At 38.5% G+C, this 24,397-nt stretch overlaps 1 protein-coding gene across 1 annotated transcript in view; it reads right to left on the bottom strand.

The window, feature by feature from the left end:
- Positions 1 to 24,397, bottom strand: part of Ttc28 (tetratricopeptide repeat domain 28) — a 348,362-nt gene that overhangs the window by 226,247 nt on the left and 97,718 nt on the right. The gene's annotated exons all lie outside the window — the stretch shown is intronic.

A 24,397-nucleotide genomic window follows, 5' to 3' on the forward strand; every position in this document is an offset into this window, starting at 1 on the left:
GCCACTGTTGCATTGGTTCCCCTCTTGCTAAGCAAAATGAAATCCAAGACATGGACATAAGAGGTTTTTCTTTGTTGTTATTTTTAATGGACTATACAATTTTTTGTTTTTTTTGTATGTTCTTCCCTCTATGGTATGTCCCCTGTTGTCACTGTATTTGATTTTGGTACCCTGGTATTGTATATATGTTCATTTGAATTAGGGAAGAAAAGAGGAACAACAAAATGGTTAGACAAAGGTAAGCATATTTCTTTCAAGTAGCTTATATTTAAAACTTCCATTCTTTTCTGCCTGGGCTAACCTTAGGAAACAAGGTTCAACAGATCATGGTTCAAGGCTAACCCAGGCAGAAAAGTCCATAAGACTCCATCTCCAAAACAACTACTAAAAAGTCAGAAAGGAGGTGTGGCTCAAGAGGTAGAGTACCAGCCAAGCAAGCAAGCCAAACAACCGTGAAGCCCTGAGTTCAAGCCCTGGTACTGGCAAATAAAAAAAATGAAATTACTGGCTTCTTATTTAACCTAAATACTGTTGCTCACAGTACTGTTTACAACACAAACTCAACTTTTTCAGTCTAACATACACATAAATTGCGTACATAAGATATAAGTGAAGTTTCTTAAAACTACTAAGTTTAAAGTATAATTTTATACCACTATTACACATATAGCCAATGAGAAAAAGCAGACACCTTTCAGGATTATAACATCTTATTTTACTTTTTAAAATAACACTTTGAGGACTTCAGACAGGCCACACAACTCAGGATTTCTATTGAGAAACAATCCATACACAGAACGAATACTCAAATTGTTATGAGCTCTTCTGGCTTCTGTTAGCTTAAACTGCCAGCAGCTGTTAAAACTCAGACCCCAGACAGACAATAACCTGCAAATGCACTTTCATTACTAATTCATAAGATCACTTCCTTTCACTGGCCTCAGCCACTGTTTTAATCTTTAATGTGTTTACAGACATTTTTCATTACCCTTTTCATTTCACACTTTAGGTGGTTCCTGCAATCCAAGAAGCAGTATAGTGTACATTCCAGTTGAAAAGAACTATGGCTTACCTAAGTCTGGAATTGCTATCTTAGTGTTAACATACATACATATATATATATATATATATATATATATATATATATATATATATATACACACAGACATACATGCATATACATATATGATATATATTTATGTCATGCTACTTATATATGTATATAAATATGCCAAATATCTATAAATGGTAATTATTATTTATAGAGAGACAAACGATGTCTATAGTTACTGATTTCAGGCGTATTTTATAAGAAACAAAAAAATCCTACAGTCTCAATTTTGATAGTCTCTCACATATTTGTAACGACACTTTATCAGTCCTGAGTTCACTGAGATAGCAGTTGATTCCCCTGTGTGCCAAGTACAAGCACTGAGAAGTACGTAAGCACAGTGCCATGTTCAATGTTCATGCCACGTTCCACAGAGTGGACCTGCTTTGCTTTCTCAGAAATCTGGCGAGAAGGGGTAAGGCCTCTCATTCTTCACTTCCTCTCTTCAGGAAATAATAAAAACAAAAGGAGGTAGAGGAGAGAAGACTCAAAGGTCTTCCTACCCTTTCCAGGATCCCCTATCCAACTTTAAAAGATTATTACCAGTTAACAGCTCAGTGCTGTCAGAGTGAAGTTCTGACAAACCCCCAGGGGCTCCAGACTCAGAGTGGGCTCTCCCAACTCTTCCCCAAACTTATTCTTTGCTTGTACAAAAAGTATCTAATAAAAGTGAGTTAGTTTCCTTTACTTTTGTGAAAGAGGTACCATTGTGGAATTTACACTGCTGATAATAAAATCTGGCTTATGGGTTCTTATGACTTAGTACAGGATCTGCTAGCCTGCATACTCATAATAAGCTATCTTCATTCTCAGGTAATAAGACAGGAGTATTACCAAGAGCACACAATTATATCACAAAGTACAAGGGGATTCCAATAAATACTTTCATATGCAAAGAATATTACTTGGGTCATATCAGTACTTACCTACTCCCTACCCTCCTAAAAAAGGATCCTGGCAACTGGAGAATAACTGAGACCTCTCCTTGCTCTAGGCTCCCAGACAAAATCTAAACCACCTGACTAAAAGTAATTGCCATGATGGAATCTGGGGAGATGCCTCTGCCAGCTTCCTCCAAAGCAGAGGTAAGATGTGCTGAGACTCACGGCTGTTTACCATGGCTTGGAGAAAATCGATGCCACGTCCTGTTTCCTGTCTGCCCTCCCCGTGGATTCTGCTGGCTCATTGTTTCTTTTACCGTCACAGGTTTTTCGTGGACAGTAGCTTGCTGTGAGAGAGGGGCAAACTTGGATCATATGGGAGGGGGCTGAGCACTGGGTCACGGGCTATAGAAGCCAACACATGATGTAGCTTGGATCAGCCTCTGACTGTATACACAGCTCACCACACCCTTGCCATGTGCTGGGCACTGCTTGTGCCAGAGAGGGAAGGAAAGGCACTGTGGATCAACCAGTGAGAGCACTCTGCCCTGAGAACAGGAAGAAGAGAGACACAGGGAGCTAGTTAATGCGCAGACTGAAGGTAGGGTGCCTGAGTTTTCAAGTGTTCTATGGTCATTCATTTACTTTCTGTGGTTTACAAAAGCAAAACAAGAAACCAAGTGGCCTCACAAATGAAATAAAGACAAGCCAATTACAAGAATGAGTTTTCATTCCTTTCCTCTTTGTTTCAATTACCATTCCTTAAAAAACTTATAGTGCCAGCCACAGAGGTAATACCAAGAAACAAAGGCAGGACTGGTGCCAGTCTATAGGGGAAGGATATAAAAGTTAGAAATGGTTTTGCTGCTGGCTGCAGTAAATGCTAACCGAGACAACTCTAGTTATACTTCAGCAGTAACAAAATGTAACTAATGGCTAAAACATTTACAACTTGTTGTTAAAATTGTTAATATTAGTAGCATTTGCTTTTTATTACATGGCCATCCAGAGGGCAAAAACACTGAGAGTAAACAGCTAAAACAGTAAACTATTCACCCTGCAAGTGCCCCTGGAAACAAAGTCCCTGCTTCTAGTACCTATTTCTAGCCACAATTTCAGATGTCATAGAACCAACAATAGCCCAACACCTACTCACCTGGGTCCAAATGAGTGAGAAAATAAACAACTGTGCTCAGAGGGGCATTTGCATTTCTAACAGGAACTATTTAACAAGTACAGATAAGATGTAATGATTCATAGGATTGACATCCTATATTCCTATGGGCACTGTATAGTCTATTTCCTAGTTAAAGCATTTGCTAATAATGTGCCTTTTGATTTTGATCTAATCGAATGTCAAACTTCAATATTTCCAAGCTATCTTTTACAATTTATGCTTGAACTTGTTTTACATCTTCTGAAGAATAATTACCTCCAGCTATAATGTGGACCAATAGGGGGCCATTGTATGCTTTCTATATCATCATTGTCTTTCTCCATCAATGCTTGTAAATCCCTTGAGTGTTTACCAAATGTCCCTTTGTTGCTTAAAAAAATGAATAGACATGGTGAAGATGGAAATGATTTATAAATTACCACAACCAAGCCAAAATGAAAATGAATACAGAAGGCCCAAACCACTGTAACATCAGTGTGTGTGTACAACTATGTTCAACTGTGTTGGAAGACAATAAAATTAGAGAACAAAAAAGGTCATTGTACAAAGAAATGCATATGCATAATTTGAGATTTTTTTATTTTTCGGAGAATTAAAATCCTTGCTTACTGAAAGCATCTATCATATTTGCATATTTGTTATCTTACATAGCTGACTTTCCTGGCCTTTGTTAGGAAGGTATTACATGGACAAGTAAAAGGCAACCTGTATTACCTAAAACAAACACCAATCATGAGCAAATTGTACATATACACATGTAAATATAAACTTCTTTACACATAAAAAGACAGCCAGAATCTATATGCTGACTAAGTTGTCACACTCCTGTATCAAATAGGCCTGGTAGAAATGAAGAAAAAAGTAGCAGAAAATGCAAAACAAGAATCTATCAGTAGGAATCTATCTGTAGGACTATGGAACACATCTTCCTTTCAGAGACTTAATCCTAATCGCTACTTATTAGAATTATTACAAAATTATCTGAGGTCTAAGCCTGACATTTGTCTTAATATTAAAAAGGGCCCCACGCCAGGCACAGTAGCTCACGCCTGTAATCCTAACTAATCAAGAGGCTGAAATCTAAGGATCACAGTTCAAAGTCAGTCCTGGCAGGAAAGTCTGTGAGACTCTTATCTCCAATTAACCACCAGAAAACCAGAAGTGGCGCTGTGGCTCAAGTGGTAGACCACTTGTCCTGAGCTGAAGAGCATAGGGACAGTACCCAGGCCCATAGTTCAAGCCCAGAGACTGACTAAAGGAAGAAGAGGAGGAGGAGGAGGAGGAGGAGGAGGAAGAAGAAGAAAAAGAAGAACAACAACAACAACAAAGAGCCTGGCATTGCCAGCCAGACACAGTGACTCACTTGTGTAATCCCAGCTATTCAGGAGATGGAGATCAGGAGGACTGCAGCTTGAGGACAGCAAAAGGTTCATGAGACCCCTACCTCAACCAAAAAATGAAAGCTGGGCACAGTGACAGGCACCTGTCTATCATCTTAGCTACAAAGGAAGCATAAATAAGAAGACTGAGGCCCAGGTTTGCCTTATCAGACCACAAGACCCTACTCAAAAATAGTAAAAAGCAAAAAGGGTGAAAGATATGGCAAAGATTATAGCAAGCACAAGGCTTTGACTTCAAACTCCATTACTGCCAAAAATAAAAAATAAAAAAATCCCTGTATTGTCATATTAGTCTTGCTATTATATAAATTATCATACATCTTTTGCACAGATATGCAGATATTTTATTTCCCCAAACCTTTCTAAGTCATCCATTTATTGAACTACTCTGTATCAGAAAGTGTGCTAGGTGCTTTCCATAGTCCATCACTGACCTTCATAATTCCCTGAAAAGAGGTGGTTACAACATTGGCTCCAAATCACACATCCACAAACCCAGACAACCTTTCCACCACACTCTTTCCACTAGTCCATACCACCTCTTTGATAAAGAATTAATAGTGTGCAATTAACCTCTAAACCAGCTTTTTGTGGGTAACTCTTGTACTTGTAAAATTCAACTATACAGGCAGAAATGAAGGAAAATCAGAAATGACACAGAAAATTTATGAACATGAATATTTAATCTCTATTCCATTAGCAACCCTTGATTGTAGAACAATTTTTAATGAATTAGATGGAAGGAAAATTCATTTCATTAACCTTTCATATAAATGTATTATTATTGAACCAAACAGGCCACTGTACTTGCAACTCAGTTCGATGTTAATTAGATTACAGGACTAGGCTTTAAATCAAAGAGAAACCAAAGGAGCCGTCAGCAAGCTTCTTAGCCAGTGCTTGCTTGTTCACTGGCTACAATACAATTTGCTGTGCTTCTTTTATCTTCTGATATTTTCAAGTGAGTTTTCTCTTGCTTCTATTTGCTGACACTTTATATTAAAAATAAGAAAAAAACAACTTGAGAATCAGCGAAGAACACATTTTTCACATGGCAATGTGTTTTACCTGCTCAGCTAGGAGTAATCATTTCTACCTGTCCAGAAAACTACACTTTGATTCTTCACTATTTTTTTTCTAGTCTGTCTTATTGTGTGCTGAAAGCATATGCAGGAGATTGAAGGCTATTTTAGAAACCATCATTATTTAGTTTGGAACCCAGAGTCAGAGGGCCCAATGGCCTATACATAATGTTCTCACCAAATCTGCAGCTGCAAACTGTTTTCCTCTCCACTGTTGGCTTTTAGTACATTCAGATCAATTTATAAAGGAAGTCTGCTCTCAGTTCTGATTGTTTCATTTATCAGCAATTTCTTTTCCCACAATTAATTGTAAGTGAAATGTATCAAAGTTGTTAAAAAGGTGACACATTTATGGGGAAATCACAGTTTGAAAGGAATTCAAAACTAGGTAAGATGTTAAAGATAAAATGCTAACCAAGAGTTAAATAACTCTGTAGGAGAGATTCCGCAAGTTCCAGTGTATGTTAGATTATAACATGTGTGGGCATCGTCTGGAGTTTCTCTGTCAAGCTTTAAAAGTAAACAATGAATGAAGTCTGAGGGCCTAAGAGTAATGGTTCTGAACTTTCCATATCAGATGCTGTCTTTCCATGGGTGTGGCATAGGAAGTGTGTGTAAAGTCATGCCAAGAAGAAAGCCAGGGAATTTCCTGAACTTTCTCCAAGAGATCATCTGGTTTCAGCATGAGTTCTGTGCCCTGGCCCCTGTGCCCCTCCCTCCACCCCAACACATAGAACTTTCTGTTTCTCCCTCCCCGCCTCCCTCCCTCCCTCCCTCCCTCCCTCCTTCCCTCTCTCTCTCTCTCTCTCTCTCTCTTTCTCTCTCTCTCTCTCTCTCACACACACACACAGCCTGGTCTTGGGCACTCATGAGGTAAGGCCAGAAGAAATATGGAAAAGAATCATGGTGGGCAGAGAAAACAGCAGACAAGAAATACATGGTTGCTTATGGTGCAGGCCTTAAAACCACTGGAAGTACCCCCAGCATCTTGCCTGCCATATTAGACACTCTAGGACTCCACAAAGCAGTCTATGAGAATTACTGCTGCAGGCAGCCATGTGCTGGGGGACTGGGGCTCTGCGCAAGGCTTCACTGACAGATGAAGTTCCATCATTAGTGACTCACTTGTTTGATTAATTCTCCAGCTAAAAACTGTTGCTTTTCTATTCCAAGTATCATTCAAAGGGGAGTGGCAGTGTGCCCAAGAGAAGTCCAAAGCCACACATCTGAAATATCAAAGTTATTTGAAATTTGGAGAAGAGAATATTTCTGTAATAATTTTTAGTAATTTTAGATTCACAGCAAAATTGAGGAAAAAGTACAAGTTTACTATATCCCATCTCTCCATTCATTATAATATGTGGCCTGCCTCCTCACCCCTCTCCCCCAAGTCATGTACCACCTTCCTGTCTGTCCTCATGTACCACCTTCCTGTCTGTCCTGAACCAAAGTGTGTATTTTGCTATACTGTATAGAGAAATGTTTATATATAAAAATTATAGAGTAAAATGAGTTCACATTTTTAAGAGAAAGGAAAAGAAAAGAAATGTCCATTTCTACTCTTTCTAGAACCCCAACACCTTTCTCCTGAACATAGATGTTGAGAAATGGCACCTATATTCCTGACAGTTCTATATCTCTCATGGCTAGCCAGTGGTAAGAGTCCCCAGAAGCCAGGCGCTGGTGGCTCATGCCTGTAATCCTAGCTACTCAGGAGGCTGAGATCTGAGGATCGTGGTTCAAAGCCAGCTCGGGCAGGAAAGACTGTGAGACTCCTATCTCCAATAAACCACCAGAAAACTGGAAGTGGCGCTGTAGCTCAAGTGGTAGAGCGTTCGCCTTGAGCTGAAGAGCTGAGGGACAGCGCTCAGGCCCAGAGTTCAAGCCCCATGACCGACAAAAAAAAAAAAGAGTCCCCAGAAAAGAACATGCATTGGGAAAGGGACATTCACAGGCAGCAGGACCAACAGGCTAGAGTAGATATAGCAATATTAAATACATTTTTCTTTCCTTTTTAAATGCTTTTATTGTGAAAATACTGTACAGAGGGGTTACAATCACATGAACAAGGTAATGAGTACATTTCTTATCAAGTATTGTTGCCTCCTCCTTTGTTTTTCCCCTACCATCCCTTCCCTCCCATCTCCACAACTACATTCCCCCTTGCCCCCGCCCGCCTAAATTGTAAAGTTCGTTTTTCAACATAGTGTCTTATATGTCTCATCGTTGCAATGGGTCAACCTGTACCCCTATTTAAACAATGTTTTTTCCCTTCTACTCCTCAAATTATACCATCATCAAATACAGTGAAAACAGGGGTTATACCATGGGGAAGGGACATACAAAGCAACAAAAAAAAAAAATCACGTGGTACCTTTAAATACGTTAGAAACAATAGCAAGAAAGAAAAAAACACTTGTGTCCTTATCTTGGGGTTCATTTCGCTTAACATCATCTTATCTTACCTTTTCTGCTTGTCTCAGATATATACTAGTTATTGCAAATAAGGGAAACCATGGGACCTATGTTTCTTTGGGCCTGGCTTACTTCACTTAATATAATTTTTTTCCAAGACTTTCCATTTCCTAACAAATGGGGCAATGTCATTCTTTCTGATGGAGGTATAGAATTCCATTGTGTACCACATTTTCTTGATCCATTCATCTACTGAGGGGCATCTGGGTTAGTTCCATATCTTAGCTATGGTAAATAATGCTGCAATAAACATAATTGTGCTGGTAGCTTTAGTATGGTCTTGTTTGTGATCATTCCGGTAAATGCCCAAAAGTGGGATTGCTGGGTCATGGGGGAGCTCTATGTGGAGTCTTCTGAGGAACCTCCATACTACTTCCCAAAGTGGTTAAGCAAGTTTACTCTCCCACCAACAATGCAGTAGGGTTCCCTTCTGTCCACATCCCTTCCAGCATCTGTTGTTATTAGAGTTCTTGATTATAGCCATTCTAACTGGGGTGAGGTGGTATCTCAATGTTGTTTTGATTTGCATTTCTTTTACGGCTACAGAAGTTGAGCATTTCTTCATGTGTCTATTGATAAACACAATTTTCTAAGTGATAAACCTTCTGGATACTACCTCTTTCACTTCTTGTCTTGCATAATCCTTCTATACTGGCTCCTGGTATTAGATAGCAAATGCCAAAATGAGAAACAAGAAAATGGTTGCTGCAGAAACTGACAGATAAGTTGATGTTAGGCAAAATGAACCCCAAGATAAGGATTCAAATGTTTCTTTCTTGCTTGCTATTGTTTCTAACACATTAATAAGATGATTTCTTTGTTGCTTTGTATGTCCCTCCCCCACGATATAACCTCTGTTTTCACTGTATTTGATGTTGGTATACTTTGTGGAGGGGAGGGGAAAAAAACCAATTGTTTAAATAGGGATACAGGTGGACCCATTGCAACAATGAGATGAACAAGACATTATGTCGAAAAATGAACTTTACAACTTTGGCAGGGCGGGGGAGGCGGAAGCAATGCTTGATAAGAAATGTACTCATTACCTTTCCCATGTAATTCTAACCCCTCTGTACGGTATTTTCACTATTAAAAAAAAAAAGAAAATGATTGCTGCTCAGTAGTTACTAGCACAAAAACACATTAATGCACATCTTTTCAGGAGGAAAGAGGTTCCAGTTCTAAGCAAGATGGGGAACCCACTGAGCACAACCAGCCACAACCCAGTAAGACAGTTGCAACATCTCGCTGAGGGTCTCTGAAGGCTGGCAGTTGAATAAAAAAATAAGCCCAGGACTCAAAATAGCAAAGGGTACCAAACCAACAATGGGTTTGCTGTTTTGGTTTATTTTGTCTTTTTCATCCAGTATTGCCCAACATGGACTCAAATGCAGGCACTGGGTTCAAACAAAAGAAAAGTCAAGTCAAGTCAAGTCAAGTCAAGTCAAGTCAAATCAAGTCTTCTCTGCTCAGAAGCAAGAGAGGGAGTTCCTAAGGGCCAGAAAGAGTAGAGAAAACACTATTTCAAGTCTCCTTCACATTACCTCCTAGCCCTCACCCCAGCAAGCCAGCTGTGGCAGCATTGGTTAACAGCTGCTGAGCAGACACCTAAAATTGTGCAGAATATTCTTCTCAGTCTGTAGTATCTAGGATACAGGAGGAGCTCCAATGCCTGTCTTCCTCCTCTCCTCTCCTCTCCTCCCTTTCCTTCTCCTCCCCTCCCCTTCTTTCTCCTTCCCTTCCCTTCCCTTCCCTCCTCTCTGGCTCTCTATTTCTTTTTTTTTTATTTTTTTATTGTAAAGATACTATACAGAGGGTTACAGTTACAAGAGTAAGGTAATGAGTACACTTCCTATTGGGCATTGTTATCCCCTCCATTGTTTTCCCCCTACTATCCCTTCCTTCCCTACCTTCCCCGAGGTTCTTTTTTTTTTTTTTTTAATTGCGATTAAGTGATTACATAATTTCCCAAATTTCACAGTATTGTGGAATAATGATGCTCATTTAAAGCTACAAGTTCATTCTAACTTTCCTGGAGCAAATTGTCTATCACAGTCTATAGCATATAACGGTGTACACATATACACCATACATGTGATCAGCAGCATGGGGATATTTAGTAGTGGTTCGACCAGATGAGTGGAAGTTCTTTGTTTCTTAAGTCCTGTTAATTTTGTCGTATCACCTAACATTTTGGATTTAACATCCACTTATCAGGGAGACCATGTACTGTTTGTCTCTTTGCTCTTGGCTTACCTCGCTCAACATGATTCCTTCTTGGCTCTCTATTTCTATCTCTCTTCTCTCTCTCTTCCTGTCTCTTTCTCTCTGTGTCTCTGTCTCTCCCTCCCTCCTTCCCTTTCTCCCCTTGTATGGCTTGCTTCCTTGTATACATGGAATTACAAGACACACACTGTAGCACAAGGAAACCAAAGTCCTACCTTTTGCAAAGAATGGGAAGAAAGGAAGATGGTGAACTGGAAAGTGTCAGGGAGATCAAATATGAGGGAGCTCATGAGAATAATCCCATAAAGTGGTCAATTATAGTCTGATGCCTACCTAGGCAGGAAATGAGACCCTATCATAAAAAATAATCCGTGAAAAACAAGACTGAAGGCATGGCTCAATAGTAAAGTTCCAGCCCAGCAATTGTGAGGCTGTGATTTTGAATTTCACGACTGCCAAACAAACAAAGTGAATAAAGGCCAGAAGGGAGAAGGATATGCTTAAACTAAAGAGAGGTAAATCTGTATGGCTCCAGATTTAGCTGATTCATAAATTGATTCATAAATTTAACATGGAAGTATGGACAGCAAATGAAAAAGTAGATACATTGGACTTCATCAAAATTCAAAAGTTTGGTGCATCAAGGACACTCTCAAGAAAGTGAAAAGACAGTACAAAAATGAGAGAATATATGTTCAAATTGTATTCTTGATATGGGTCAAATATCTACAGTACTCTTATAATTCAACAATAAAAAATAAACAATTTTTAAAGTGAGCAAAGGAGAGCTCCCCTATGACCCAACAATCCCACTTCTGGGCATTTACCCAAATGACTGCAAACAGGCCATACCAAAGCAACCAGCACAATTATGTTTATCACAGCATTATTCACCATAGCTAAGATATGGAACTAATCCAGATGCCCCTCAGTAGATGAATGGATCAAGAAAATGTGATACGCGTGCGTGCACACACACACACACACACACACACACACACAAACATACACATACACAATGGAATTCTATGCTTCCATCAGAAAGAATGTCACTGCCCCATTTGCAAGGAAATGGAAGGACTTGGAAAAAAATCATACTAACTGAATGAAGTAAGCCAGACCCAAAGAAACATAGGTCCCATGGCTTCCATTATTTGTAATAATAGTATACATCTAGGATAATCTTAGCAGATGAGCAAAACAGCTCAATAGCTATGTACATATGACGATATAAGATAATGCTAGGCTAGAAATGAACTCCAAGACATGGACACAAGAGGTTTTTCTTTGTTGTTGCTGTTTTTAATATTCTATGTGATTTCTTTTTTCTTTTGTGTTTTTCCCCCTATGGTTTATCCCCTGTTGTCACTGTATTTGAATTTGGTTCCCTGGGTATTGTATATGTGTTAATCTGAATTAGGAAAGGAAAGGGGAACAAAAAATAGTGAGACAAAGGAACCCATGCAACAATGATATTCACAAGACAATATGCTGGAAATGATCTGTACAACCTGGGGGGAGGGAGGGAAAGTGGGAGAAAAATGAGGAAGGGGGTAACAAGTTCGATAAGAAATGCACTCACTGCCTTATTCATATAACTGTAACCCCTATGTACATCACCTTGACAATAAAATTTAAATTTAAATTTAAAAAATGAGCAAAGGATTGGAAGAGGCGTTCTTCAAAGAAGAGGCACAGATGCCAACAAACACATGAGATGCTCAACATCACTAGTCATTAGAGAAACGCATACCAAAACCACAGGGAGATGCCATTTCACACACATTGGAATAATTAGGATATATTTTTTTATTTAAAACTGTTTAATTTTAAAATTCATAATTTTTAATTTTTTAATTTATTTTTTATTTTAAATTAAGAAAATGACAAAATGTATTGTTAGGAACGTGAACAAACTGGAGCCTCCATACATCACAGGTGGAATAGTTTAGCCATACAAACAATATGGAGGTTCTTAAAGAGTTAAACTTAGATATAGCTGCATGGTAGAAAATATGCTTAGCATGTACAAGGCCCTGGGTTAAAAACCAGGCACACACACAGCTGGCTGCAGCGGCTCACTCCTGTATTCCTAGCACCCAAGAGGCTGAGATCTGAAGATTATGGTTCAAAGCCAGACCAGGCAGGAAAGTTTGTGAGACTCTTATCTCCAATTAACTACCAAAGAAAGCCAGAAGTAAAGCTGTGGCTCAAGTGGCAGAGTGTAAGCCTTGAGTAAAAAGGCTAAAAAGACAGTGTCCAGGCCCTGAGTTCAAGCTCCAATACCAGCCCCCCCAAAAACCCTTAATATAGAATTAGTTAATTAACGAATTAAATAAAATACTTTTACAGGTATATTCAATGCAGCAATATTCACAATAGTCAATGGAAACAATACAAATGTCTACTGATGCATGAGGACATGAAGAAAATATTATACAGCTATAGGGGAAAAACAAAGGAAATGCTCAATAGGAAATGGAGTCATTACCTCATACTGTAACCCCACTGTACAGTATCTTTACAATAAAGAAATATATTTAAAAATATTATACTGCTATAAAAAATGCCTGAGGGCTGGGAATGTGGTTCAGTGGTAGAGTGCTTGCCTAGAGTGTATGAAGCCCTGGGTTCGATTCCTTAGTACCACATAAATAGAAAAAGTCAGAAGTAGTGCTTTGACTCAAGTGGTAGAACAAAAGAAGCTCAGAGACAGTGCCCGGGCTCTGAGTTCAAGCCCCAGGACTGGAAAGGAAAAAAAATGAAGGAAGCACTGCCATATGCAAATATGAATAAACTTCAAAAGCATATTAAGTGAAAAAAGACATAAAAAGTTATAAATTGTATTATTCTACTTACATGAGATTTCCAGAATCAGTCTGTAGAAGGACAGAACAGTCAGTAATTACTCAATGAGTATGGTGCTTTAAGTTAATAAAGAGATTTTACAACTAGCCAGGCATGGTAACACACATCTGTAATTTCAGCTGCATGAAAGGGGGAGATCAGGAGGATCATTGTTCCCGGCCAGCCTATGGCAAAATTAATAAGACCCTGGGGCTTAACCATCAAGCTGGGGGCAGGAGAACACACCCATGGTCCCAGGTATGTGGAAGGCATATGCAAGAAGATAAATACAACTAAATATATTCATGTTTTCAAACTCAAAGAACTACACACACACACACACACACACACACACACACACACACACACACACACACACACACCAATTTGATTGGAAGAGGCTGAGAAATATGCTGGCTTACACCTGTATAATCCTAGCTACTCAGGAGTCTGAGATCTAGAGGATCATGGTTCCAGGCTAGCCCAGGCAGAAAAAGTCTGTGAAACTGTATCTCCAAAATAATAAGGAAAAAAAATGGAAGCATAGTTAAAGTATGAACAAGTAAAAATGCAAGGTCCTGAGTGCTAGCCCTGGTGCCAGTACAAAAACTGGACTGGAAAACAGATAGCAGTGACAGTGTCAGAAGTTTGTGGTATAATGAATGGCGCTGAGTTGCATAAGCAAACATGGTTAAAATGGGGAATAGTGCAGTAGGTGCATTATCACAGCACAGGCACATGTTTCTTTCACTAAATGAAAGAGCTGTACAAGAATGCTCATTACAGCCAAAGGCTGAGAACAAAAGACAGATGCTTTACTCACACACACACACACACACACCATCAGAAGAATACACTGACACTTCTATGACAGCAAGGTCAAGGTCAAGGGCACTGCTAAAAGCTTTATGAACTGATCTCTTGATCTCTGCCAGTTTGCATCAACTTTTTGTCAAGACTGATTCTTGTTACTAGCGTTTAGTCTATGTGTCAATTTCTCCAAACTAGGTCAACCCAAAACCCCAAAATGTAAACCTATAATGGATAATTGAGATTTCTGAGATTTGTAGATAATTTTGTTTTAATTAAAGATGGTTTTTGTTTTTGTATGCTGGTCCTAGGACCTGAACTTAGGACCTAGGCAATGTCCCTGAACTTTTTTGCTCAAGGCTGGTGCTCTACCACTTAAGCCACAGGTCCACTTATGATTTTTTTGGTGCTTAATTAGAGATAAGAGTCTCATGGGCTTTCCTACCCAGGCTGGCTTCAAACTATGATCCTCAAATCTCAGCCTCCTGAGTACTAGGATCACAGGTATGGACCACCAGTGCCCGGCAATTAAAGAGGTTTTTAAAGCAAAATAGTGCTTTGGGCATCTCAATGAAAAATGTTTGTATGCACATATACACACACCATCGGCTGCCTGTGAAATGAAAATAAATAAAAATTAAGTGTGATATAATAGACTAAAAGAAATCAGTGATTTATAAGAATATTATATTCATATAAATTCTTTCCTTATATTTATATAAACTTGTATTATTCAAAGTAAAGCTTTAAAATTAAGTTAAAAGATTATAAGTATTAGCAATGGATATGTATAATCAATATTCACAGATTCTATATTTGTTAATCTGCCTAATTCCTAAAATCAACTATGAAAAATTTAAGTCTCAGGACCTACAAGTTCCCAGCTGAGATCAAACAAGTTGACATCCTGCCTTCTTCTGTCCACTCTCATATTGTAAACAAGAATCCTCTTGGTGAACAGTTTCACTGTTTAAAATGATCCCCAAGCACAGCCCTAAGTGCAAGAAGGCTGTGCTGTACCCTACCAACACCCTGTAGGTAGGTTGTTCAGGGATAAGCAGTGGTACTATTGGTCATGAGTTCAATGTTAGTGAGTTAGCAGTACATATTAAATCAGAAACATTTTTTAAGAAAAGCATGTGAAATTGAGGTTTCACATGCATCAGGACATAAAAACATGACCAGAGGCTCACAGGACCCAATCCTACATTTCCACTAGGAGTAACTCAGTATGTACAAGTCTTTATAGGACAGTGCTACCTGGAATAATGAGAACCAACTGCATATTTTCATTGGAGGGAGAGTAAACCCTTTCCTCTTGCTTCTGACTCACAGGGAAGTGGCAAGTGGCAAGTGTTCACTGCCCTCTTTTGTGATATTAGGTCTTCCATGGCTCTGAGGCAGGATACATTCATGAACACAGGTAAAATAGTAATAATAACCATACTAGCTAGGAGTTACTAAAAGGGCTTGCTAGGCTGGGCACAGTGTCTCATGCCAATAAACCTTGGGAGGGCGAGCTCAGGAGGCTCGCAGTTCAAGCTGAGAAAGAAAAGTTCGTGGAACCTCTTTCTGAATCGAAAGCTAGGTGAAGTAGGGTATGCCTATCATACTGAGATCAAGAGGATCACAGTTTCAGGCCAGCCCAGGCAAAAAACATTTGTGAGACTCTATCTCAATGGAAGAAGCTGGGTACACACCTGCCATGGTGTAAAATAGGAGGATTGTGGCCCAGGTACAGCCTGGGCAAAAAGGAAGATCCTATCTCAAATAATTCAAAAAAGGACTGGACACATAGCTCAGTGGTACAGCCCCACCTCATAAGCACAGGGCCCTAAGTTCATACCTCAGTATTGCCCACCAAAAGAGTCTGCTGATTTACCAAGTCTTCAAGTGCTCTACTCAGTCATTTACATAAATACTTGCATGCCAGTTCTGTGCTAAGCATCTTGCCAGTGAAAATTCTCAGGGAAAGAAACAGACATGTTCCCTGCATATAATGCCTCCATGCTGTCAAGAGACAAGTGGTAAGTAAAGAAACAGACACAAGGAAAAATAAGCTGTGAAAGTTCAATAATGAAACAAAATATATTTGTAACAAAGAATAATCGAAAACAGAAATGGATATTTAAGACCATGTTGAGAAAAGGCACCATTAGAGCTAAGGTAAGTATGTTGGGACCAAGCCAGGCAAGGAGAAAGCCCTAGAGAAAAGAGTGCAAAAGCTGCAGGGATATTCACTAGGCACTATGTTGAAAATGAATGACACAACTTGGAAGAGCGGGGGAGGAAGGTTGGGAGGGGAAAAAAACTGGGAGAAAACAAAGGAAGAGGTAACACTGTTCAAAAAGAAATGTACTCAGTACCTGACTTACATAACTGAAACCTCTCCATATATCACCTTTACAATAAAAATCTATTTTTTAAAAAAGTACAAAAGCTGGAGGCCAGGAAAGGCTGGTGCACTCAGGGATGTCAAAGACAGCAAGACAGCCACTGCTCTGGGAAAGAACACTGGAGGAGGCGTTAGCTCATTCCCATAGATGCTCCAGAAGCTAGCTACTCTTTTTCTTTTTTGTACATTTTTTATTATAAAAATGCTATACAGAGGGGTTGCAGTTACATGAGCAAGGTAATGAGTACATTTCCCATTGAGCGTTGTTGCCTCCTCCTTTGTTTTCCCCCTACCATCCCCCCCTCCCTCCCCTACAAATACCCCCTTCCCACCCACGCTGAAGTTGTAAAGTTCATTTTCAACATAGTATTTTGTACATCTCATTGTTACAATAGGTCAACCTGTATCCTTATTTAAGCATTTTTTTCCCTTCTCCTTCCCGAATTAGAGAAGTATATATACAAGATGCAGGGCACCAACATGAAATACAGTGAAAACAGGGGTTATGAACCCCAAGATATGAACACAAATATCTTTTTTCTTTCTTGCTATTGTTTATCCCTACTCTTTTTTTTTTTTTTTGGTCAGTCCTGGGGCTTGAAGTCTGGGCCTGAACGCTGTCCCTCAGCTCTTCAGCTCAAGGCTAGTGCTCTACCACTTGAGCTACAGCGCCACTTCCAGTTTTCTGGTGGTTTATTGGAGATAAGTGTTTCACAGAGTTTCCTACCTGGCTTTGCACCTTGATCCTCAGATCTCAGCCTCCTGAGTAGCTAGGATTACAGGCGTGAGCCACCGGCGCCTGGCTTATCCCTACTCTTAAAAAGAGAAATCCAGGCTCAGAAAGTTAAAGGAGCTTGCCCAGGTTGCACAGCCAGAGTTCTAGTTCAAGGTGGCCTGCTTCTAAAACCCATGCTCTTTTCCTCTACATCACATTCTTCCTGATATCTTACCACCCACCTCAGTGACTCTTGCAAACTGCATGTACTAAATACATTTATGAATAAAGCTTAAAGAAAAAATGAGCAAAGTACAGAAACCTCATAAGCAGAGGTGGATGTCAGCAAGTGCAGTAGGTTTATGCTGTTTCTCTGCAGGGTGCACTAAGGATCTCACACACTTCTAACTTGTCACGTGGTCTTGCTGATACATGCAGTAATCACGTTACCCTCCTCCTCCTCATGTCTCTGTAACCCCTGGATGCTAAGGCTTCCTCTCAATCACTAACTAATATGGCTTTCCCTGAGACATGAATAGAAAAGGGCTTTGATTTCTATAAGAGAAGGTAAAGAAAGGGTAGAGTTCAGCATACCTTCCTCTTTACACTTTCCAGCTGTTCCAACAAGCAGTTCTTTTTTGCACATCCTACTTAAGGGCTCCTTTCATCATGAAATGTTCTCTGCTGGGGACTCAGGTTTCTCATCTTCTTTCTTTGTTTTTGTTTTCTTAGGTAGTTATTTATGTGACTGTCCGCCTAACTAAATGGACCAATCTGGGCATAAACCATTTTCTCATTTTCTCTGCTTATAGAAAGGAATGGTTTATTTCAGCACTGCAGATAACATCTTGAGGTCTCAGGGGGATGACAAATTGAAACCGTCTCTTTCTACCCAAGAGTCAAGTGACAATGTGAGGAACAAATCTCTCTTCTCCTGACAATTTGCACTGATTTTCTTAATAGCTCTGCTAAGACTCAATGAATTTTACTTTGCTTAGAGCCTACTTAGTGCCTGCCAACAGGCACAGGAAGCTTTCATTCAATAGCATAATAGTCCTATTGGCAATGCATTTCTATAGAATTATGACAGCCATTCTTTAAAAAAAAGGGGGGGATGGGGCAAATGAATTGGCGTTGGAAAAAAAAAAGCTATCAGAACAACTTAAGCAGTTTCTATATAACTAGAAACAATAAATTGTTTTGATTGAGAAATGTTCAGAAATATTATTCAGGTATAATACCAAAGTAGTTAAAAATGACTATTTGTATTTTCAAAAATTGTTTTGAGATAAGCACAACTTGTTGAGTGCCAGTGGCTCACACCTGTAATCCTAGTTACTTAGGAGGCTTAGATCGGAGGATCACAATTTGGAGCCAGCCCAGACAGGAAATTCTGTGAGACTCTTATTTCCAACTAACCACCAAAAAGCTGGAAGTGGAGCTATGGCTTAAATGGTAGAGTACTAGCCTTAAGGAAAAAGGCTAACAGACAAGCCCAGGCTCTGAGTTCAAGTCTTAGGACTGGCAGAAAAAGACACACAGAAAAAGAACAACTACCAAACACAAATGGGTAACTGTTTAGATGATCCAGATCTTGGTGGTCTGCATAAAAAGTAATGCTCGCAGGCACTTGGTGCCTCTGCTAGCAAAACAGATTCACGCAGGTCTTTGACCTGGGTGGGTCCTTGGCGCCACAGGATTCCAGTGCCCCGATTGATAGCTGTCTTGTGCAGCAACACATTTCTGCACTTTTTGAAAGATCACAAATTACTAATGTGATTCCTTCTGTCATTTAAGATCCCTTTCCATAAAACACACACACTCTGAACCATGTTATTTTCTAACATTGCAGGTGGCAAAATTCAAATGAGCTGATATTTTTGAGGAAAGACATCTTCGGCACTTCTGTATTTCATCCTCATCAGCAATGTGTTCTCAGTTGACTATCTAATTTGTGCTTTGGGATATGTAACAAGAAATAATCTTAGCCAAAAAGCATATCAACTTGGAGAGATTCAAAAAAGCTACACATTAAATAATCCTAGCACATTAGATAATGAGTTGCTTCAAGACTACATTAGAATAAGTGCGGATAAAAATTTAACATAGGTCTTCCTGATTTACAAAAGCATTGTTCTAAAGGTTCATTTTCAAGTCAGTTGTTTGGATCATTTTAAGCATTCTTCCACTAGAAGATGGTGCCGTAAAGACTGGTTATATATTCTTTTGCCAGTTCACAATGGCCTCATTCATGCCAAATGTCACTAGATTATAGAACTAGCAATGTTACAAGAAGGAGAAGGTAATCTTATTCACAATAATCTTACTCAGTTCTAATAGCCCTACAAGGATTGATTACTATGTCTTCCTTTAAAGGTAAGGACACTAGAGCAAATAAAGGTTAAGTAACTTGCCCATGGTAATAGATTGTAACTGGCAGAAAAGAGACTCAAACCCAGAGCCATCTTTCCCTGAAGCCATGACTCCATTCCAACAAACTGCAGCTTCCTTTTAAAACATCATCTATAAAGGAAACTTTTTCCACATTCCAAATGGGAGGTTAAAAATTACTTTCACAATCCAAAGGTCCCAGAGTGCAAAGACAATGTTTTTTCATATTACATCTCTAGAGCAATACTGGACAGTTACATAATGATTGCTGACCTAACAGATATATCATTTATCCATTAAGAGGTACTTTATTAATTGAGGAACTCCATCCCACTTGTACAGTTCTCATTGTGCTTTTTCTAAATATGCAATCTTAACCATTTCCAAGTTTATCACCTAAACTTAGTGTTTTTAAATTTCTGAGTTCTTTCCTCTCCCTTTCCTACAATGATGCTGAAATGCAAAGAGAATAAATCCACTCTTACATCTTTTATGTAGCCAAGCATACTCCCCAGCCAGGACAGATATGAATTTAACATAGAATGTTTTACCCATAAGGCTTTAAGCTTTAAAAAGATGCACTGCCCCTTGGGGAGAAATTATCCAAACTAATATCAATGAAGTAGATTTATCCTGTCCAAAGGAAATGCAAATGAAACTCAGTTGCATCAACTTTCTGAAACTATACTTCTGAAACAAATTAAGAAACTCATTTCCAGTTGTTTGAAAGGAATGTTGGCTGACACTTGCAAATGAGTCTTCTGCAAAAAGTAGCTCTGATTCTGCAGCTTATCATTTCAAATGGTCTTAGAGATGAATATTCACATCTCACATCCATTTTTAATGTAACAGAATCCCAAATGCTTAAAAACTAGGTTCCACTTCATAATCTGTCATCTTCTCTACATTCTTTCAGGAAATATTAATTTTTTAGTAAGTTCTTTTAACTTAGCTCCTAAGACACATTTTTAACCACTACCAGTTCAAAACGGATGCACAAAGCCCTTGTATTAATTGGTATCTCATGTAAAAAATCCCTGTTAGTTATAAAATCATGACCATAATTAAATAAAATATAGAAGTAAGAGAAATACAAGTTTTTAATCTCTCACATTAAAAGTCCTTGAGAAGAAGTCAAATAGCCTTCTGAAGATCTCATACAAGTATATTTACTATTCTATACCAACCATGTTGATTATTTCCAAAACGGTGTTGAATACTATGAATGGCAAATGTTTTCCATACACACCCTGTGGCATTGATAAGCGGCCTCTGAAGGCCTGGCTCAGCAATTTCAGTGGGTACACTTGGAGGAACAGGACTTTTAAGAAAACAACAACAAAATCTTCATTCCCTTCAGTACAATTGGCTCAGAGCAATGAAACAGAAATAGTCATTTTTAAAACATACTTTATATCCACATCTAAATGCCTAATTAATCCTAATAAGTAAATGTAACCATGAGCCACTTTCTTTTCAAGATCTTTTTGTTTCCATAAGCTCTGAAATCTAATGGAAATTATTGTGTCATTATAGCTGGAGTAATAAATGCCTATTGGTCAATAAACTCCGAACCTTAAAAGGCAGTTAACTAATTCAGTTGAAAATAAGACCAATAGTTGTAATGCCCTCTAATTTCACTACAAGAGTCCACCCTTATGAACTATGATGGTTTTCATGAGCGCTTCCTGAAGCAGAGTACAGCAACTTAAATGTAACACACACACACACACACACACACACACATACACACACACACACACACACACACACACTCAAGGGCTTACACTCATTTCATTTGCCAGGGAGACCACAGATCAGAAGAGATTCTTTTGTGAGAAATATTTAAGTGCAATAAGCAAAGCCAGTACAAACAAAGATAAAATGATTTTAAATTACAAGAGCCAATTTAGTCTACTTGAAGATCATTTAGATTTTCTTGTGCTCATTTCAAACAATTTGAATTAAAAAAAAAAAAACTGAACAGAGGAAGAACTGTAAATGTACCTTGTAAGAAAGGAAAGGGAGGCTCAGAGACTTGATCTCTTCCGGATGCCTCCTCGCCCTCATCCTCCCTTCAGTGCAGACCTCTTGATGTCAACATAAATAGATGTAACTCAGTACCCAGTATCTGTACACTTAAAATCAAAATAGCGTGGAGACATCAACATCCACTCAAACATGATCCTTTCAGCTGCTGACTGACGTTGCAACAGCACAGGAAGCATTTTGAGAGATGAGGTAAGAACGCCCCTTTGCCCTGGGATGCAGGGTGGGAGTGGGGGGAGTTTTCTATGAAAAATAATTCCTTCTGTAGGAGCTATACCCATCCCCAAGAATGCCTCTTGATTTACACATTGGGGCTCCCTTTCCAGATGATCTTAAAAAGCATTTTGTATGTCAACTTTCAAAAAGCTTGAATAGTTGCACAGCACATCCTTTGTTAATTATGTTCGGAGAAGTTAAATCCAAGTTCTCTGGTATCATTCATACCAAACTTTTGACATACCTAAGGTAAATACTTGATTTTTCTAGCCTACACTGGCTCTGTCCAATCCTCTGGATTGCACGGGACAGGGAGGGAAGAAACAGGCACATCCTGGCCTTAATACTAACCAGATCTGGTCCTGGCCAGTTAAAGAACTTTGGTGACTTTTTCTCGGCACTTCAGTCCCATCACTTCTAAAGTGAGGGGCTGAGTCAAGGGGTCTCCCAAGGTTCTCTACAACTATAACCTTCTGATACTATTCTCGGAAATGTAATCTTTGTCTTTAAATATTCACAGTGACTAATTTCCACAGCACTCCAAATTTTACCCTTATCTCCTCAAATTCACCATCATTTGTGTTGAATTTGCTACCGTGTAGAACCTGTGATTACTATACTTGGTTTCTTTTTAACGTTGACTTACCTTTATTTCAAATATCTTTTTTCTTAAAAGGAAAAATCTAACTAACAAAGTCTTGCCTAAGGAGACAGGGAGCATGGCTGAGGTGGTACAGCACCTGCCCAGCACGTGTCAACCACAGTACCAGGAAAAAGAAAAAACAAAGGAGAAAAGAAAAGCCATGGATAAAAAAATCTGCCACCACAGGGCAAGCTTTTCCTTTTAACAAAACACATGCAATTGGCAAGAAGGGTGTGAGCCAATCTACTTCTTTCCATGTGTTAATGAACCACCTATTGCCAAGTGGAACTCTTTCCTTAATTCCAGACCAGCACGCACCATTTTCTGATGATGTAAAATGACAAAGTACTAATTAGAAGGAACCTAATCTGAGTCACAATTCTCATTAATTGGAAGTTACTACAGTAATTATTAACAACTCACATTATCATTAGACCAAAGAAAATGTCAAAATTGATTTATGCCTACAGGAGCTTCTAATAAACAGGGTCTATAGTGTAAGTCCTTTATTAGATGACCGAAGTAGAGAAAATAACATTTTGTAGATTTAATGAATGCTCTGAAAAATACCACATTTTATTGCTCACATGACTTTTTCCAGTGTTCCACATACCCTGAAATACTGATTAAATTAGGTGATGCAGAAGAGAGAATATTTTATTTTAAAGACTCCAGTATACCCAGCAGCCTCTTTGAGAAATGTAGAACCACCCCAAAGATGACTAATATCCTGTGGCTCCTAAGATGAATCTATTTCTGAGGTCAAAAGGATCTTGCCTTTGTTCCACATCCAGCCAGCTAATGATGATGAACTGAAGATAAATGCAAACAGGAGTTGTGGGCATTCAGAGAGCCATATATCAAAGCAATAGAGAAAGGGGAAAACTGCTCAATTAACTACAAGGTCATAATAACAGGGGTAAATTCAGTATTTCTTTTGAAATCAGTCAGACTTCATCATTTTCTTGCAGGTTTTACAATTTTGAACTAGTTCGGCTGTATCAGAAAGAAACGTCAATGTTAGTAAATGTTGATCTTCATGCTATAAATATAGTCTGAAACTCTGTAATAAGAGTTATCTCTATCTTTGGTTTACAAGAGCTAATATTATTCTGTGTGTTTAATTTCCTAATTGCTGCATGTGGTCTTGGTTAGAAAACCATACTCTCTAGTATATGACTAACATATTCTTGTAATGGTGGAAGAAAAAGGCAATCTTAATAACTCCTTTACAGTTGAGTTTGAGATCTGGACTCATATATTTATGCTAATAGATTTCTCAATTGCAGTTACAATCAATAAGTTTAAATGTTTCACAGAGGTTTAAAGTACATCTATTTAATGTTAAAGACATATGTATATGTATATATATATTAGCATATTTAGAGAATATATGTTCATTCTGGGAAATTGAGTAAAAAATATAAAACCACAAAAATCACAATAAATTCATCCTTTGTTCCATTACCCAGAATCACCACTCCCATTTTTCTTTATGTCTTGCTCATACTTTGTCTTGTTTACACCGATTTTAAAAGATTTAGAATTGCTTTAACTTTTTTGCTTAAAATAGTTAAGTGGTAATTTAGTTACATAATCCTTGTAAATAAAAGTTTAAAAAGTAGATTTGCAAATTAGTTATGATTTCATATATGTATTGTTATGCACAAATATACGTCCTTACATATGTGCATATGAAAGTCATGTGTTAGATGCTCACCTTTCAGACAGACTCAACCAAGTTTATATTTTAGAATTGAACTCACAGCATAATTATACCAAATAAATGTATCCACACAGCATATTTAATTTTTAAAACTGATCACATTATAACTATACAATGGAGAATAACCAGATAAGGTAAAATTACACTAGCTTAGAGCACGAAGTATTTTTCAAAAAATGAGTAAGAGCTAAGCACCCATGGCTTGCACCTATAATCCTAGCTAGTCAAGAGGCTCAGAAGATCTGAGGACTGA

This window comes from Dipodomys spectabilis, unplaced genomic scaffold (assembly GCF_019054845.1).
Source record: "Dipodomys spectabilis isolate Male_0828 unplaced genomic scaffold, ASM1905484v1 ptg000416l, whole genome shotgun sequence".
In the NCBI taxonomy this organism is placed as follows: domain Eukaryota; kingdom Metazoa; phylum Chordata; class Mammalia; order Rodentia; family Heteromyidae; genus Dipodomys; species Dipodomys spectabilis.